Here is a 17,686-nt window from a genome sequence, read left to right as displayed (position 1 = left end):
AAAAAAAAAAAAAAAAAAGGTTGTGGGTGCTGGGTTGCATCTCAGTAGTAGAGCAGAAGCTTAGTGAGAACCATGAAGCCCTGATGGGTGGTTTAGAGTTTGTGTGATAAAATGTGCTGTTAAATAAAAGAGATGTCAACCCAACTGAGGACATAGGAAGTTGGGATTTAATTTTTAGAAATTTAATAATAAAAAATGTAGTAGTCATGATCAATTTTAAAATTGTTTTAAGGATTTTTTTCCTCAAAGCTGATAACTTTGTTAGCACCACTAGGCAATCTATCCCATGAACTGTAGGTGTTTATTTTAGTGCGGTAGATAGCTCGAGTACTTGGTTACTGAAGAAGTCTAGCACCAATAGACAGATCAGAACGCCTTTAAAATCCAGGAGCATCTATCTAGCTTTCTATGTTCACTATATTTCAATTATAGTTTCCAGAAATCAGCTGAAAATACATTTAGTAATGACTTCAAAATAACATGATTGAAGGAGAACTGGTTAAATTGATGGTATTTTGAAAGTCTAGAGCATAAAATAGTCCACATTTTTGTGAGTCCTCTTTTGGGCTCAGATATTTGGGATCATATTGCTTGCGTGAGTTTGGTACCTAATGGTTGACAAGATGACTTAAGTGCTGTTCTAGATTGCACTGCGTTAAAAAGAGGAAACTGACTTTGTGTCATCTTGAGTTCTTAATTGTCAGCCTTTTACTTCGATTTTGGTGCTTTTTTTTTCCTCTCTCTTGCACTCGGTGAGACTCATGGCAGTCTTGGCAGCCTCTTGAGTGCTGGGGTTACAGGTCTGAGCCACTATATACCCTTTTCTGTTTCTTTTTACAGTGCTCGGGCTCAAAGCCAAGCTTGGCTCATGCTAGGCAACTGCTCTGCCATTAAGCTACCTCCCCCATCCCATTATTTTGTGCTTACTTTATACATATATAGAAAAATTAAATCTATATATATATATATATATATATATATATATATATACTGAAGAAGTCTAGCACCAATAGACAGATATATGAGAGTACACCTATAGTTTACTACAGTACACACCTTGTTGAGTTCTATCCCTAGTAAAGAGATGGTTGGAGGGGAAAGATGGTAGTAGCAGAATAGTTAAGGTTTCAAAATTCAATTCCTCACTTTGTGACTTTTATTCCTCCTTGAGGCCTGGGCCTGCCAAAGGTGCTTGCATGTCTCTGCCCTTCTGCATAGGACTCTGACTTTAATAAAATACGTTAAGAGTGCTCTCGTTCTTCCTCCCCTTTCCACTTTCTCCTTTTCTTCTTTCTCTTTTTCCTTTTACCTGCCTCCCCCTCTCTTTCTTAACACACACCCCTTTTACCAACTCCTTGCCTTCTTCTAGGGTCTTATGTAGCCCAGGCTGGCCCCTAACTTTGTAGCCAAAGCTGGCCTTGAACTCCCAATCCTTTTGCTTCTGCCTTCCAAGTGCTGGGATTATGGTTCTGTGCCACTATCCTCAGCAAGGTAATACATGAACTCTTGTTAGAGACAATGAATTTATAGTTGCTGATAGTGAATAATTTAATTGCTATGTGGCTTTCATGACTTTATACTGGTCCAGTGCTGGGCCTGCTTTGTGGACCTGTTTTCTAAACTTCTTTGTAACAATCAGCTTTATTATGAGTAAGTTGGAATAGCAATGAAACATTTTGGAAATAGTCAGAGTTCACCAGACTGTGTCTGGTTTGCGGATTTCACTGGAAAGAATGTAAACTGCATTATGCATCACATTGAATTGATGTACAGGCACTCCTTAGGAAGCACTCACAAGAGCTGCAGATTGACAGAGAGGTGGCTAGTTTCCCCCATGAAAAAAGATAGTAAAATGCTGCTAATAGTTTAAGGACACAAGCCAGTGGGTAGAGATACTAGCCACCAAGCCTGACTACCTAATCTCATTCCCTAGGACTCATAGAGGAAGGCAAGAACAAACCTTTGGAAAGCACACTCCACTCCAATGCACATAAATGTAATTTTAAAGAAGTTTAAGGATTAGCTGGGTGGTGGTGGCCCACACTTTTAATCCCAGCATGGGGGTGCAGATCTCTTGAGTACGAGGCCAGTCTGGTCTACAGAGCCAGTTACAGGACAGCTAGGACTGTTACACAGATGAATTTTGTTCCAGAAAACAAAACAACCCCAAACAGCAACAATAATAACAACAAAGTTTAAGGATGATAATTCTGTCTCATGGGTGTGAACAGAACAAAACGTTTGTAGCTACACTTCTATAGTGTTACTAGCTTTTGAAAGATTCCCCCTCTGCTAAGAGACCTTAAGTGAGTCATTTCCTTTGTTTTTATAGCTTAAGTGGATGAAGTAATGCAGATTAAAATATAGTGGTCCTTATTAAGAAGGTGCAATATAACACTATTTTTAGAGTTAATGAAGTATAAGTAGACTGTAAAACTAAAGAGATAAAAGAAACTTATAAGGTAAATTGTTTCTTTTTTGTTTTCTTTTTTATTCTTTTTTTTCTTCCTTTCTGTCTTTGACTTGGTGAGGCAAATAGGATTGTTTAGTGACCTGTCAAGCAATTGGGTGACTGCAGCTATCCTTTCATTGCTCTCTGGTGTCTACTAACTCACCAAATGATATAAACCACATATATTTAGAGGATCTTTGACGGTTTAAAGAGGCCATGACTCTAATATAACGTGCCTGAGGATTTGCAGTAGGCTACGTGTCCTTCAGACTGCTGTAGTCTGCCCTTTGAGTAGAGAGCTAGCCCAGGATACTCACTAAGTAAGACACAAATTCCTAGACCCAAACCCATATGGCCATTGGACAGTGCTTTTGGGGCAGTGAGTTCTCAGCCCTTTGTAAGAATGCTGGGATCCTGGGGAAGACGCTTTTCTAGACCTGCTGACTACTTCCTGTCTCTCTTCCAATCCATTTCCTCTCCTGTCACTTCTTTCTTTCTTTGAATCTGTCTCCCTTCAGTCCTTCTTCCTGCTTGCTTCTTTGCAATCCTCCAGCCAGAGCTGGGGGATCCTGGTCCTGCTTACTCTGCCCACACTCTTTCTGTTGTCAGCAGTGGTATAAACTTGAGTATGTTTTTTGAAGGCAGCTGCTGTTTACTGAAAGAACTCCATCCTTGAGCAGCCCTTGGCCAAATTGGCTTAGATCACATCTCAGCAATCTTCCCTTCTGCTTATGCTGATAAACCACTGTCAGCCCAGGAGACGAAATGGAGGCCACCTCTTTGATATCAGTTTATTTGACAGTGGCAGATACCATCTTATTTGGTTGCATACCACAGTCTTTGTGGAACAGTCCTTCAATGAATGAATTATCTAGTGGTACTTAGAATAGTCCATGCTTATAGTGTAGTTACCTGTTTGTGTCTTCTATTAAATTATAAGGGCTTTATGAGACCTTCCTCCCTTCCTCTAGCCACAGCTCCTTCTCATACTTCGTGTTTTTTTGTAATAGCTGTCCATATAGTGGTGAACTCCTCTCTGTATCTTAGCTGTCTCCGTGTCTGGGAAACTTCACTTGTCACCAGTTCCAATAATCTTAACTTTTATAGAGCCTTAATGTTAGGTTGTTTTCTTTTTTAAATACCACGCTACCTTTTAGCATTTTCTTTTGATAACTTTAACACAAAGATGTATATAAAAGAAGAAGACCGGTGAGGGAAAGTGGAAGTTGGTGTGTGGCCCATTTAACCATCATGTATGGACATATATCTCTATCTCTATCTCTATCTCTATATCTATATCTATATCTATATACAGATTGACTTATATGCATCCTAGACTGGTGATTAGCCAAGAAATGAGGAAGCCATGTTCTTTTTATATCTGTTGTGAGAGTAGCTGATGAGCTGCAAGTGTTTCCTGACCTTAAAAATTGTGATTTAACCAGCAGAAGGGGTATAGACTGCAGGGTGAGACACCTGATTTTCTACTACGGCTCTGCACTTGCTGTGTGACCTTAAGGGAAGCTTTATTGCAGCTTAACTGTACACATACGGAGACCTGCTCTCCTTCTGAGTTATTAGGAAGGCTTCAGGAGGCATGTGTATGAAAGGATTTTGCAGAGGGGACAGCCTTACTGACTGTATCTGTAGGTGCAGGAACCCTTTCTGATTTTAATATTTGAGACCGTTAAACTAAGTCATCCAGGCCAGATTCAAACTCATAGTCTTGTATCTGTCTTCTGAGTGCTAGGATTACAGGTATATACTAGAACACGTGGATGATGCTTCTTTTAAAAAAATATTATTGCTGTGTGCACATGCATGAAGTGTGTATTTGTGTATGTGAGTGTGTATGTGACTGTTACTGTGTGTGAGAGACTGTTTGCATGTGCATGTGTTGTGAATGCCATGGGTGTTCATGTGGAGGTCAGAGGACAACTCTGTGGAGTCATTTCTGCCCACATTTTGTTGGTTCCAGGGATTGACCTTGAATTGATGGGTTTACGCGGCAATCTTGTTTACCAACAGAATCATTTTGCAATTCCCAATTTTTTTATTATAAAATTTCTAAAATTGCTTTAAAAGTTTTGATACAGGTTCTCACTTCATAACCCAAGTTAGCCTTGAATTGACTGTTTTGCTCAGATTGGCCTCAAACTCCATGTCCTCCTGCCTCATCTTCCCAGGTGCTAGGATTATAAGTGTGTGCCACCATGACAGGTCTTCAGAGACCTACATTTCATAAAACGAAATCAGAACAGATGGTGTGGGAAAAGTTAGCTTTTTTCCCTCTTGAGTTGTGCATGTGTTTATTTGTAAAGCTATTCACTTGTATATGCATTTATTTCTGGAGGCTAACGTCCATTTACTTTTAGCCCATAGATGTGGTGAGTCATTTTTTGAGGGAAATGGTAACATTTTACAATATCCATATGGTTTGGAATATATGGGAGGTACCATGATGTTCAGTGAGAGAACTATCAGTTGGTCTGATCAGAGCTATGATGTAGTTACAGATAGAATCCCTCCCCCGACCCAGTCCTGTGTGGGTACCCCAGTAGAGACTGGTGGTTAGTGTGTGTAAGCACTGAATATTCTGAATAATGTTTCGTTTGTTTGTGGGGTTCTGTGAAATGAAGTTTTTTTTTGTTTGTTTGTTTTTGTTTTTCAAAACAGGTTTTCTCTGTATAACAGTCCTGGTTGCCCTAGAATTTGCGAGGTAGACCAGGCTGACCTTGAACTCAGTGAGGTCTGTCTGCCTCCCCCTCCCAGGTGCTGGGATTCTGGGATTAAAGGCATGAAATGAAGATTTTTTTTCTGTGTGTGTTTGCTTGTTTGTTTCTGTTTTCTCATGAATCTTGCTCTCCTGCTTTACTTTTATTTTGAGACTCTATGATAATGAAAGAAGTCTACCATACATGTTAGTGTTATTTTTAAAAAAACGATTCCCGGGTGGGTTGGCGGAGCCCGCCATGAGAAAGCGGCTACAGGAGGGTACGCGCCGCGCCCACGGTGGCGGCAGGTAACAGACACGTAAACACAGGAAATAGCCATAAGTATTTATTAAGGAAGAGGGAGAAAGAAAGACAGAGAAAAGAGATAAAAGGAGAGAGGAGAGCATGAAATGAAGATTTTTGAGTCTTGGCAAAGCTCCAGGTGATTTTGACCATTAATTGAATAAGCAAACTTTCTTTCCGGGTTGAATTGTTGTTAATTGAATTAGTTGACAGTGGGGGAAAACCTGTTGGTCAAGAATGAGCTTGTTACCCTCTGTTAAGTTTCTGCTTGATCACAATTGCTTTACAGGAAGTTTGTCTTTGTAGGCTAATGAGAGACAAACTAGGAGGACCTGACAGTCCAGTTGGTGTCTCTAACCTTGGCCTTATTGCTTTCACAAACGGTAACTTCTATGTAGAGTTTTGTGATGTCAGCAGGAATTTCCTTCTCATGGTTAGGCAGCACAAAAGCCTTCACAGGCCAGGGTGCAGTGAGGTAGAAATTGGGACATTAATGAGAAAAATAGAGGGAAAAAAGAAAAACGCTAGCTAGCTTGTGAGTGAAGAAGTGTGCAAACACAATGAATGTGGGAGAGCTGGTCTCTAGGACAAAGCTGCTGCTCCACAGGAGGGGGAGCCCAGTGTGGGCTCTACACAGCATCTTTTCACTTTTTAAGGAGCTAAGCTGAGAACCTTTAGCCACTTTTAAGAACTGATGATAAAGTATACTTTGCTTTTCTGAGAAGAGACAGGGAGAGCTCAGTTCTCATTCTCTTAGCCTTCATCTGTTAGTCTTCCGCAAGCTTGTCGCCAGGTAGGTATTGGAGAGATACTTCTGTGAATGGAAGGGTGAAAAGTTAACTAATTCCCCAGTAGAAGGAAAGGCCAGAGGACTCAGTAGGGTGAGGAACGAGTTGGCTGGAGAGTGCTTGTTTTCCTGTATCCCGTCCTGCAGTGTGGATGTCAGTTGCTCTTTGAAAAAGCAGAATATATTGTTTTAGCAATTAGCCACCAATATAGTTCACTGGCTACTTTGTCACAGCTGGATTTCCAGTTTAATTAATATTAATTGAGGCAGAGTTTCATGAATCCTAGGCTGGCCTTGAGTTTGCTGTGTAGTCAGTCACAGATGCCCTTGAACTTCTGATCCTCCTGCTTCTACCTCTGGAGTCCTGGAATTAGACCAGGTTAATGAAGTGACAGGGACAGACCCTAGGACAGCAGCTCTCAACATGTGGATCAATACCTCTTTGGGGATTGAATGACCCTTTCACATGGGTCACCTAAGATCATCAGAAAACAGATACTTACATTATAATTCATAGCAGTAGCAAAATTACAGTTATAAAATAGCAGTGAAAATAATTTTATGACTGGGGATCACCATAAGATGAGTAACTGTGCTAAAAGGTCGCAGTGTTAGGAAGGCTGAGAATCATTGCCCTACGACTTTGAATGCTAGGCAGGCCATTTGCCAACTGAGCCACATCTTTAGCCTTCAGTTCATTCTTGACTCAGCGACATCAACTAGTGAAGATCAACCTGAACAGTTTTGTTTTGGCGTGGTGCTTCACTTGTGTGCTTTCTTTAAGTTGTGTGGCCTGTAGTGTTTGCATCTGGTCACTGTGGTGCAGACCCTCAGATAGGTGCTCAGTTCCTTCAGTGCCAGAAGTCAGCACGGCTGTTGCTATCACTTGTGGACTGATAACCGCATCTTAGAAAGAGTCAGCGTTCAGAAGGTTCTTCATCAGGAACTTGTTTGCCACTAAGAGGGGACTAAGGCACCTTTAGGATGTGTTTTGCTTTAACATTAGTGCTTGTGACCTTACAATTGCATGGCCCTTTGGTAGTGTGGAATAATCTGGAGTTTGCTTGTTGTGTCAGCCAGGATAAAATTCTCACCCTTCTGTGCTTTGTAGTTCTCATTACCTTAGGGCCTTGTGAAAGTATTTATGTCTTTTGTCCCGAAAGTAATGAGTTTTCTGACCCTTGTACTCAGGGCAGTTGTGTGCTTTGTGAAAACGTCATGGCTTTACCTCCTATAGAAGGGAACTTGAAACATTCTTGAGAATTAAACACGCCCATCAGCTGCCTGTACATACTGAATACTGCAGGGACCCTGGCAGCGATATGACAAGTGAGTGCAGCTTCACCTTCCCTCTGGATGTCTAAACTATCCAGTGTCCTTTCCCTTTCTGTTCATTAGTATCTGTAGTCTAAAGGGAAGGCCCACACGGTTGAAAATGGGTGTTAATAGAATCTGGGTTGACTGTAATGTTTATGGGTGTCATCTTGTAAATTATTGCTTAGTGTTCTTTATTGTCTCTTTGGTTTGCCTGGTGATTAGTTGTTGTGGGGTATTGGCCTCTAGTGAACTAAGTTCACTCTTACATTGATTGTCAGGTTTCAGAATATTCTGTATTCTAGTTGAACATCAAGGATATAGTAATGTATGAAGGTTTGATGTCTTTTCAGCAGCAAATCAAATGATTTCTTGATAGGTATATCAGTAAATATTGGGAGATATTTGAATCCTCACTTTCATTTTGGCTGGCAAATTTCTTTTGTAATGGTGGAAGAGCTGTCATAGCAAACTGACAGTGAGCTCATTGTATTGAATGATCAGCAACAGTTTATGTGGATGGTTAAGTGAGTTTTTAGTTGCTCTCATTTGTAGATTGTATGCTATTTATCATGAGTTAATATCATGAATTAATATTAGCTGTATTTCACTATTTCTCATATAGAATCCTTCTCTCAAAGCTGGGGTGAAGAGTACTGCCTCAGGCCTTTCTTTCCATTCTTGGTGGCTGTCGTGTGCTGCTGGTGCCATGGTGGGTGTATGGATTGCTCTCTGTCTTTCAACAGTTACCGAAGTGCATGTTTGGGATTTTGTTGAAGAAAGCTGGATACAGTAAACGGAGAGTCTTGGAAGATGCTTGACCGCTGTCTTTTCTCAGACTAGGCTGAAAGGGGATGCCCTGTTCAGTCAGTGGTGGATCTGAAGTGCAGAGTACTTCCAGGTAAGCCATCACCCTGGGTTGCGTTGTTTTGTGGGACTCACCTCACTGAAATAAATTAAATCAAGAAATCTTTTTAGAGTTGTATATTGTGGCTCACATCTGTAATCCCAGTACTTGGGAGGCTAAGGCAGGAGGATTGCTGCAGGTTGGAGGTCAGCCTGGGCTATAGTGAAGCTGTATTTCAAACAACAACAAATAAACCTTTTCTTTTTCCATTGCTAGGGGATGGAAGACATATTGGACATTTGTGCTTAGTGTTGTGTGTATGTGGGTCAGTGAAGGGGCTGTTGCATAATTAACAATAAAATTACATATATGTAAGTAGTACAAGCTATAATCCTAAATATCTTCTAGTCAGACTCCCAATAGAAAATAAGTGGGGATTTTGGAGATTTGGGGGAGATAGCTCATAAAACAAGTAACCATTTTGAGATATTTTATTTCATGATTTATTGTTGCTACCAGGTCAGAATATTTTTTTAGATACCATGTAAAACAGCTGTCTGTCATCTGCCTTGAGGACTTCCAGAGGATCTTCTCAGGAAGAGTCCCTCCATAGTGGCTATTGAGAGCATTGCTAACTTCTGGGCAGTCAGTAGGCGGCTGGCGTGTTCTTTAATTGATGTGAGCTCACTTGGTTTTTAGATAGTAGAACGAGCTCAGAAGTACTGAGGAAGTGCAGGTCACCCAGGCCGTACAACTAGCAAATGGAGAGCTGGGGTCAGGCCTGGCCCTTTACATCCAGTGAACTTAAGCCTTTGGGATTTTCTTGTTTTTTTGTTTGTTTGTTTTATGTGAAGTATTTGTGTGTCTGTATATAAGTGTGTATACGTGTTCATTGTGACTGCTTCTGTGTCAGTGGAGACCAGGTTGAAGGTGACTATCTTTTTCAGTAGCTCTTCTTCTGCCTTATTTTGAGACAGGGTCTCATGATGAATCCCATCACTGGTTCCGCTATGCTGGGCAGGAGATAAGTACTCAGATAATAGGCGTGCCACCTCTGACTTTGAAGTGATTTTTATTTATCTTTTTTTTTTAATTTATATAGATCAACTTAGGTTCTCACGATTGTGCAACAAGAACTTCATTGACTGAGCCGTCTCTTCAGCCTTCACAGTGGATTTTCTCTTGAAGAGTACATGCTAGCTCATTGTTTGGCATGGCACTTGTCCTAGTCAGGATTACTATTGCTGTGTTGAAACACCAAGACCAAAAGTTGGGGAGGAAAGGGTTTATGTGGTTTCCACTTCCATCACTGTTCATCATTGAAGTCAGGACAGGAGCTCAAACAGGGCAACAACCTGGAGGCAGGAGATGATGCAGAGGCCATGGAGGAGTGCTGCTTACTGGTTTGTTCCTCATGCCTTGTTCAGCCTGCTTTCTTATAGAACCCAGGGCCACCAGCGTAAGGTGGCCCCCTCTCAATGGGCTGTTATAGACCTTCATTCTGACCTGTATGAGGTGGATTTCTTTGCATTTGCTAATACTCTGGTAAGCATCCCATAGCACACTAAGAGCTGTGGGTAGTGCCTGTAGAAGTGTTCCTGGGCATTTACTCTCTTTGAAGATTAGTCTAGTTACTTTTAAGATATGAACTCATTGTGTCCTTAGAATAATCTGGTGAGGTAAGAGCCCCTAGTGCTTCATTACTGAGGAAACCAATGCATCGAGTTAAATTCCGTGCTCAAGAGCAGAGAGAAGAGAGGAATCTAGGCAGTATGGCTTCAGAGACTGTGCCTCTATCCTCTAGGCTCTTGTTTAGAGCAATTTTTGGTCACAAGTACACAGGCAGAACTCTCTTAACGCTGTCTACAATTTTCTTACTTTTAGAAATTATTGAAGATGGGTGTGGCAGGCCGCTCATAAACCTGCATTCCCAGTATTGGGAGGCTGGCTGTGAGACTCAGGCCAGTCTGGACTGTAGAGGTGCGACACTGTCTCAATAAAAAAATAAAAGGAAGCAGTTGCTGAATGTTTGTTTCTACCCATCTCTCTCTTTTCTTTTTTTCTTGTTTGGTTTTTTGAGATAGAGTTTCTTTGTAGCTTTGGAGCCTGTCCTGGTACTAGCTCTGTAGACCAGGCTGGCCTTGAATGCACAGAGATCCTCCAGACTCTGCCTCCTCTAAAGGCTTGAGTCACCACTGCCTATCTCTATCCTTCTCTTAAAAACATCTAGCTTTGCGGGGCGGTGGTGGCACATACCTTTAATCCCAGCATTCCGGAGGCAGAGGCAGGCCAGGCAGATCTCTGTGAGTTTGAGGCCAGCCTGGTCTACAGAGTGAGTTCCAAGACAGCCAGGACTGTTACACAGAGAAACCCTGTCTCAAAAAACCAACAACAACATAAGAAGTCTAGCCTTCAGGTCTCATTATCCATCCAGGCTCTCTCTTTCTCAAACAAACCCCAATAGTTAGCAGTAGTGAGTCAGAGATCGTTTTTCGGAAGTGCTTTATGGTAGGTAAACTTTGCCACGGCCAAGATGTTTGAAACCTGCTCTCTTCACTATAGCAGGCAGTAGTCGTCAAGGTGTTTGCTTTCTGCTTTTTGTTTTTGAGCCTGGGTCTCACCCCGTGATGCTGGTTACATTGAGCATGTGATCCTCCTATGTAGTCCTGGAGTGCTGGGATTACAGGTGTGTGTCCATGAATTGGCAATATGTGACAGTTTTGAAATGTAACTCAGTTTATGTTTAAATAGGCACATGTAATTTTAGAATTGCATCATCATTCAGGGTGATGTCTTTAGCACCCTCAGAAATCTGATCCATTCAGTGTTCTCAAAGTGCTTCTTTATCCTAGGGATGGGTTAGCATCAGTACTTTTTTTTTTTTTTTTTTTTTTTTCCCCCCCGAGACAGGGTTTTTCTGTAGCTGTGGAGCCTGTCCTGGAACTAGTTCTTATAGACCAGGCTGGTCTTGAACTCACAGAGATCCGCCTGCCTCTGCTTCCCAAGTGCTGGGATTAAAGGTGTACGCTATCACTGCCCAGCTAGCATCAGTAGCTTTACAATACTGTTATATAAGAACAGAAACTAATTTATAAGTTTACAGTGATAATATGTATGTTGGCACGTTTAGTATATTATTTTCTTCTTTTGAGACAGGGTTTCATTGTAGCTCAGGCTGGCCTTGAACTTACTAAATAGCTGAGGATGGCCTTGAACAAGTGATGTTTCTGCGTTGCCTCAGGGTGCTGAGAATTACAGGCATGCACAACTATACTGTTTTATTTAATGTTGGGGGTCAAAACCAAGGCTTGTGCATACTAGACAACTACTCTACCAACTGAGAGGTACATCCCCAATCTAAGTATACCCCCCCTTTTTTTTTGAGACATGGTTTCTCTGTATAAACCTGGTTGTCTTAGAACTCTCTCTGTAGATCAGGATGGACTTGAATTTACACGAATCCACCTGCCTCTGCCTCCCTAGTGTTGGGATTAAAAGTGTGCGCCACCACCACCTGGTACCTAAGTATACTCTTACAGAAAGATTTGCCAGATGCTAATTTATGTGCTAGTTTAATTTAGAAGGGCCTGCAGACTCCAGCCAAAAAGACTATAGCATTTTCTTGTTGGAGGAAAACATTGCCTAGCAGGTCATGTCATGAACTCAATCTATTAAGTAAGGTATCTGCAGGATGGATAGAGAGAACTTTTTTTAGTTTTCTTTGGAGTGGATAAATTTCTTAATGGCAAAACTTCACTCCAAACCCTTTTCTAATTAAGACATTTGGGATTTTGGATTTTTCCTCTTCTTATTTCCCCCTTTTCTTTGTTTTTGGGTTTGAGATAGGGTTTTGTATGCAGCCCAGACTGGGCAAGAATTTACTGGCCTCTTTCACACAGTGCTGGGATTATAGCTGCATGGCACCACACCTGCTTCCGGGCACTTGCTTTTAGGTCACTTAGCATATTCAGCTTGAATGTACGTTTGACTTAGAAGTCTGAGAGGTTCTTGTTTCTTCCTCTTTCTTTTTTTTATTTTTGCATGTGTATATGTTATGCATTCGTGTGTTATGCACACTCGTGTGTATGTGTGTTCATGCAGAGACCCAAAGTTAACTTTAGGTGTTTTTCTCCATTGTGCTCCACTTACAATGTACTTCATTGGATCCAGAATTTATGGATTGGCTAGTCTAGTTAACCAGCTTGCTCCAAGGATCCGGTTTCTACCTCCCTTGCCTTGGGAGGCCACACCTACTAGTGCTGGGATTCTTATGCCCCTCCTCCAGCTTGTAGGACAAGAGTTTTTTCCTCTGAGCCATTTCCCCAGCCCTGGCCCCTGGTTTTACATGAGTTCCTTTGTCACTGCTGTGACCCATTTTTTGTCCATTTTCCACTCTTAAGGAGATAGTTGACTTAGTAAGCTTATGTAACTTGACCATACAGTACACTGTAAACAGGAACATACTCGGAGGAGCACATACCCAATAGTACCGTCTCCTTGCATTACAGCTTGTTGTTCAGTGAGCTTGTTTTAGTTAGCCTACTGTGTCATTACTTCCATTTTGTTATTTTCTTTCTGTTCTTGGAGCAGCAAAGGTAACTTATGCAAGTGAATCGGTATTTTGGGAAGTTAGCTTGGCAAGTGAATGCAGGATGGAGAGACTGAAGGCTTAGTGAACATTGATAAGCGAGCCAGAGTGCTTACTGGGGTGCTGTCTGGGGTGCTATGGCTTTGTGAAAGTCAGAGGTGGAGGATGCACAGAGTTTAAGGGTTGGTTTTAGTAACAGGAGAATTGAGTAATATCATTAGTTTTAGATTTTTCTCTTTTGTTTTAGGCCCTTGAGTTTGCTTTGTTCCTCAGGATACGGTAATAGAGCACGAGATTAGGGGAGAAGAAAGAATGAGTTTGTGTTGGCTGAGAGTAATAATGACTTTGATTTACCTAGAGATGAGAATATCTAAGGGTAGAGGTATCTATATGTAATATTGGCCTGAGCTCTCCAAATAGAGAAATTTAGGAGCCTTTGCCTTTGTGTAGCTGACTTTTACTAATAGAATTATGAGATTATTCAAACACAAACTGTGTCTGGGAATGCCAACACAGGGATGGGCTGTGATGTTAGCCAGGAGGTATGGTTACACCTCTCTCACTCTGATTTCCTAACATCCTTCTGGTTACTGTTCCCAGTTCCCAGATGACATCATCACATTCAGCTGCCATATTCTCTCCTACTCTTAATTGGCTGATCAATAGAGGCACAGTTTTTAAAGTGAGTTTTCAAAAAGCCACTGCACATCCTTCATTCACATAATTTCAACTCTACACCTGGTTACTAAAACAGGAGAATAACTTGAGATGGTCAGGTCATATCTGCCTTCCTAGCCAGCCTTAGTTTTGAGTGCCTCTCCTCTAGCTCTGGTGAATACAACTATCGTATTTTAAAGACGTTCTAAACATCACAACATGAAGCCTAAATACAAGTCAGCTAGTTTACCTACTTGTCAGTTAAAGAAACAGCTGTTGGACTAGAGAGATGGCTCAGTGGTTAAGAGCATTGCCTGCTCTTCCAAAGGTCCTGAGTTCAATTCCCAGCAACCACATGGTGGCTCACAACCATCTGTAATGAGGTTTGGTGCCCTCTTCTGGCCTGCAGGTATACACACAGACAGAATATTGTATGCATAATAAATATTTAAGGAAAAAAAAAAAAAGAAACAGCTGTCCTGGTGATGGAGTCAAAATTAGCTGTGTTGGAATAATTGAGATGCTCTGTTGATCTCCAGTGCAGCACTTCCTTCAGGGAGTTAATTTTGAGTTTCCCTGTGTAGTTCATGCAGGCCTCAAATTCACCATCCCTTAGGGGATTTAAAAAGAGATTTATTTTTCTATTTTATGTGTATAGGTGTTTTGCCTGTATGCTTGTATACTACATGTGTGCAGTGCCCATGGAGTACAGAAGAGTTAGAGATGGTTATGAGCTGTCACGTGGGTTCTGTGAACTGAACATGGGTCCTCTGTAAGAATAGCAAGTGTTCCTAACTGCTTAGCTGTTTCTTCATGCCCTCTTTGAGGGATTTTTAACTCAATTCTTTTTAATTACTTAAGACTGATGGAGATGGCCATCAGTACTTGACACATTTTAAAGTAAATTATATGTATGCATGGTATAAACCATAAAGAAAATGCAAGGCTCTTGTTCTTCATCGATGTATTATCTTTTTTTCTATACTCAGATATAATTTTTGGTATTACTAATGTTGTTATTATTATTATTGTTAGTTTGAGATGAGGATCTCAGTGTGGAGCTCTGTCTGGCTTGGAATTTGCTATGTAGATCAGCTTGGCCTTACACACTCAGAGATCTGCCTGCTTCTGCCTCCTGAGTGCCAGGATTAAAAGCCTATTCTATCATGCATAGCCTGAACCTTTTTAAAAAAAATTTAATATTATTTTATTTTATGTGTATTTTTGTTTGTTTGGTGTTTTGTCTGCATGCATATCTGTGTACCACACGTGTGCCTGGTAACTGAGGAAGCCAGAAAAGGGCTTTGGATGCCCTTGAACTGTAGTTATAGACAATTGTTAGCTGCTATGGGGTTCTGGGAATTAAATCCAGGTCTCTGTGTTCTTAACTGCAGAACCATCTGTCTACTCCCTGACTCTTAACCTATTTTAATGTAAAATATGATGTGGCCATCTTGTATATCAACTCCCAAAGGGCTCTCAATTTTTTGAGGGGTTACTTTTAAAAAAATGCAAGCTGATTTATTGTATAAACAGGCTGTAATTTTGTAACTAGTCTGGAATGATGGGTGGTATGTGGATCATTTCCAGTGTTTTGCTATAACATATAGTGCTACAGAAGTAATTTTGTGCATATTTCACATATAAGTAGTGTATCTTTAGGGCTGCTTCTGAGGAGGAGGTAGGTGGACTAGGTAGGCACTTTGAAAGATCTGGCCCTTGGGTGAGGGTTAAGCTCAGTGACTTGCTCACTTGAATGATCTTCAGCATTGCACCTCAAGCTGGCTTTGCCTTGGGCTGCACTTATCTCCTGAGTCTTTAATGGTGGTTAGTGATCTTTAAAGTAGAAGTTTTAAAAATTGTCCTTCCTGTCCAGACCCCAAACCTAGGACTTTCTGCTTTCTCAGTTGGTTCTCACTGAGGTAAGCCTCCTGGCTTTGCATGAGAAATGGCATATGCACATAGTTGGGAGTCAAAGCATTCTTTTCACTTGGGCTTGCTGAGCAGTCATCTTGGGCCACCTTGGCATCTTCTCTGTGTTACTTTCTCTCCCTTCTTATTTTCCTCCCCCACCTCCTTTCTTATCCAGATGTAAATCTTTCCTGTATTGAAAAAAAATTGAAAGTAGGTTGTAAGCATTGTGGTATTGTTGCCCCTAAATTTGTACTTAGTTGTCTTTTTACTGTCTTAATTTAGGACGGGCTATTTGTTTTTCTTTCTTTTCCCCCACTGACTTTTCAGAAGAGCCCAGCTGAGTTAGTTGTCTTATACATGTGCAACGATGCTCAGCATTCTGCATTCACGGTGTCATCTAATTTGCTTCTTTAGCTTCTGTGCTTCCTGTAAACTGGAGCTTGGGTGAGCTGCATCCAAGCTAAGCTTTTGGTAGGAATGCTTCATCATAGGAGAAATGTATGTCACATCAAATCACATCATGAAGCATTAGGACTTATGCTACATTGTCCCTTGGTTAAGGTGGCAGCAGCTAGATCTCTGTAATAATTTCAGTTTTTTCCTCTGTTCTTGCTGAGTTTGTCTGCAGGGAGCTGTTTGACACCTCATAACAGTCTTGCTCCTCACCTAAAGACTGCAGTGTCCTAACCAAGATGTCTCTCTTTCCAGTAAAGTTACAAAATTGTGATCTGGTTGTCATTCTTTTTCTGTTTATAAGCTAGTGTTCACAGAACTAGCCTGATTCTCCAGCTCTTTATCTGTGCCACCGTACTCTCGTGGGCTTTTGTTTATTTGGTGTGTTAACAGTCAATTACCATCTTTATGATTCTCAGTGTCCCAGATTTGGCTAATGAGAGCCCCTTCTAGGTATCTCCCACTTTCTTTTGATGCCCGCCCACCTCCAGTCTTTGTGTATTTCCTGGCTTTTTTGGATTAGATGGTCCCAGGTCTATGTTGTATGACACTGTGGCTTTTTATGGGGTGGTGTTGTCTCTGTTTGTAGACCCTTGTGGTAGACAGGGCTAAGAAATATGTAAAAGGTACCATGAATTCATGTTATTTCTCATTCAAGTTTAATAATACAGTTTCTTCCCTCTGACCTTGATAGTCTGGATCTTATTAACATAATGACCATCAAATTGAGGTGCATATTGTTGCATAAGTAGGTAAGTAGCTTTATTCCTTCATTATTGAGCATGCTCTCTTTGGTAATACTGGAGATACAGAGTAGAATCAGGTATGTATATGTGTATTGCTTCCGGTAGTTTGCCGTCTTCTATGCAGAAATGAATTTAGTTGGTGATGTGGGAGTTACAAGATAGTTTTTATAGGGGATATTTTAGTTGCTTATTTTGTATGCATGTGTTGTTTATATGTGTGGTGTATGCATACATACATATGTCTGCTCTGGAGGCCTGAGGACAGTGTTTGGTGTCTTCCTTTTCACTCTGAGGCCTTGCTCTTTATGTCAGAGTCTCTCTAAGAGCCTGGAGCTTGTGCATTTTGGGCTAGGTTATGTTGTGGTTAAAAGCACATGCAGGACACATCCAAATTTTACATGGCTGCTGGAATCTCAACTCCTAACCTTATGCTTATACAACAAGACTGAGCCATCTCTCCAGTTACATAAGGATCATTATAAAAGCTACTCTTTGAGACTTGGCAGAAATTAGACATGGGCATAGATGTACTGGGACAGGGGCTGTCATGGCAAAGGTAACCAGGGGACTGTGACTAGAAGGCTGTCTTGTTTTCTTTTTAATATATTAATTTTAATTTTTTAGATTTTATATGTTTTATGGGTATGACTGTTTTGTCTGCATGTACCACATATGTGCCTGGTGCCCATGAAGGTCAGGAAAGGGCTTCAAATTTCCTGGAGCTGGAGTTACAGATAATTGTAACCATCATGTGGGTCCTGAGAACTGAACCCCTCTGCAGGAACAAGTGCTCTTAACCGCTGAGTTGTTTCTCCACCTCGCTTCTTTAGTTTTTAATTATGTACTTGTGAGTGCAGGTGCCTGTTGTCCCTCATGTTTTTTATGAGACAGGGTATAGCTACGTAGCTTGG

At 41.1% G+C, this 17,686-nt stretch overlaps 1 protein-coding gene across 6 annotated transcripts in view; it reads left to right on the top strand.

The window, feature by feature from the left end:
• The window catches only part of Fbxw11 (F-box and WD repeat domain containing 11), a 104,594-nt gene that overhangs the window by 3,146 nt on the left and 83,762 nt on the right, over nucleotides 1-17,686 (top strand). For 2 of the 6 annotated variants that reach the window (XM_050127280.1, XM_050127211.1), the window contains exon 2: nucleotides 8,317-8,471. The exons of the other annotated variants lie outside the window; for them this stretch is intronic. The gene's annotated coding sequence lies outside the window, so the exon portion shown is untranslated. The remainder of the gene's footprint in view (nucleotides 1-8,316; nucleotides 8,472-17,686) is intronic. 6 annotated transcript variants of the gene reach the window in all.

This window comes from Alexandromys fortis, unplaced genomic scaffold (genome assembly GCF_014885135.2).
Source record: "Alexandromys fortis isolate MF-2015 unplaced genomic scaffold, M_Fortis_MF-2015_v1.1 scaffold_29, whole genome shotgun sequence".
NCBI lineage: Eukaryota > Metazoa > Chordata > Mammalia > Rodentia > Cricetidae > Alexandromys > Alexandromys fortis.
The sequence above is the reverse complement of the archived record's forward strand: the minus strand, read 5'-3'. Positions and strand labels throughout refer to the sequence as shown.